The sequence below is a fragment of the Natator depressus genome, chromosome 13, assembly GCF_965152275.1.
Source record: "Natator depressus isolate rNatDep1 chromosome 13, rNatDep2.hap1, whole genome shotgun sequence".
In the NCBI taxonomy this organism is placed as follows: Eukaryota; Metazoa; Chordata; order Testudines; family Cheloniidae; genus Natator; species Natator depressus.
In genome coordinates, this window is record NC_134246.1 from 32,536,822 (window position 1) to 32,538,864 (window position 2,043).

General features: G+C 46.5%; 1 pseudogene; it reads left to right on the forward strand.

Annotated features, from left to right (window-relative positions):
- The first annotated feature begins 565 nt into the window (after positions 1-565).
- LOC141997448 (olfactory receptor 11A1-like) lies at positions 566-1,541 on the forward strand (annotated as a pseudogene).
- The last annotated feature ends 502 nt before the right edge of the window (positions 1,542-2,043 follow it).

Sequence of the window (2,043 nt, forward strand, 5' to 3'; positions counted from 1 at the left end):
CAGCTCCCAGTGTGGTGCTGTGGGCTGTGGGCTGATGATGTCCTTGGCTGTATAAAGAAGGGAGCAGAGAACAGGAGCAGGGGGTGGGTTTCATCTCTGTAGAGAGCCCTGGTGACACCGATGCTGGAATACCGTGTGCAGGGCTGGGGCTACGGTGTAAAACAGACGTGGAGAGGTTGGGGAGGCTACAGAATAGAGCCACAAAACCAGTTTTGTGGAGACGTGACTTGAGTAGAGGTCTCAATATCTCCGTGGGGAGAAACCACTGGTTACCAAAGGGCTCTTCCATTTCCCAGGGACAGGCACAGCTAGAAGCAAGGGCTGGGCACTAGACCCAGACACACGACAATGGGAAATAAGGCGCAATCTGCTGCCAGGGCGGGTGATTATCTATTGGAAGAAAGGACCAAGGGAAGTGGTGGAGTCTCCAGCTCCTGAAGCAGTTTCTCTGGTGTGAGAGAATATAAACCGAGCTCTCCATTTGCAGTGGGAACTCTTAGGGGATCAAATGATGGCTATCGACTGAATTTCCCGGTACAGCCAAATCTTTCGATGCTCATTACTTTTTCCCTGTCACAGGATGCACCTCATGGAGAACGAAGAAGGGGAAAATCAAACGTCCGTTACGGAATTCATCCTCCTGGGGTTTGGGGATCTCCCCGAGCTGCAGATCCTTCTCTTCTTGCTTTTTCTAGTGATCTACATTGTGACCATGGCTGGGAACATCCTCATTGTTGCACTAGTTGTGGCTTATCAGCACCTTCACACCCCCATGTACTTCTCTCTGGGGAACTTGTCCTGCTTGGAGACCTGCTACATCTCCACCGTCCTGCCTAGGATGCTGGCCAGTCTCCTGACTGGGGACAGAACCATTTCTGTGGAGGGCTGCATGATACAATTGGTTTTATTTGGTTCTCTGGTAACTACAGAGTGTTATCTTCTGACAGTGATGTCTTATGATAGGTATTTAGCCATATGCAAACCGCTACACTATGGAACCCTTATGAACGGCAGGCTGTGTCTCCAGCTAGCGGCTGGGTCTTGGATAAGTGGATTTCTAGTTTGTAGAATATTCATGTGTCTTATGCCACAGTTAATTTTCTGTGGCCCAAATGAAATTGACCATTTCTTTTGTGATTTCACCTCACTGATTCAACTCTCCTGCAGCGACACCAGCCAGATCACCCCACTTATTTATATATTTTCCTTCCTAGATGCAGTTTCCCCTTTTCTCTTAACCCTGGCTTCCTATATTTGTATCATTGCTGGGAATCCCATCCACCACCGGGAGGCAAAAGGCCTTTTCCACCTGCTCCTCTCACCTCATTATGGTGGCACTTTTCTATGGGACCATAATGATTGTCTACATGCTACTGAAATCTGGTACCTGGAGAGCCCTGAACAAAGTGTTCTCCATCGGCCACACAGTCCTGACTCCCCTGGCCAATCCACTCATCTACAGCCTGAGAAACAGAGAGGTCCAGGAAGCCCTGAGAAACGCTGTGAGGAGAGTTGTGACCCTTACAAAGAATCCAGACTAGTTGAATGAAATGAGGGTCAATCCATTAGGTTTCTGTTGTCAAAGCAGCAGGGCCAAATGACCCTGATACAGACGCGCTGTATGAAAGACATGCTTGTGCACATACATATTTGTAAAGAACAGAGATGTTTGAAAATATATTTGGGGGGAGGGGTTGGCAGAAAATTTGGACTTTTCATCAAGGACCCAAAAACCTGGAAAATGAAAAAGTCTTGTTTTTTGGCAGGCAAAATTTAAAACCTTCCAGCTGGAAACTGGAAAAAATAATTGGCTGTGGTGTTTTCAGGTTCCTGGCCAAAAAAAAAAAAAAAAAAAAAAAATCAACATCTGCGAGGGAAGGAAACATTTCCAGTGAAAAAATTGTTTAAGCAAAATTCAGTTTTGTCTTGGAATTTGCTGTTACTGAAAAGCTGTCACCAGCTCTGATAAATAGTAAGTGAACGGACCAGGAGCCAGGAGCTGGTGCTCAAGAATCTGTATAGTTGTTCATGGGCTTTGTAGGA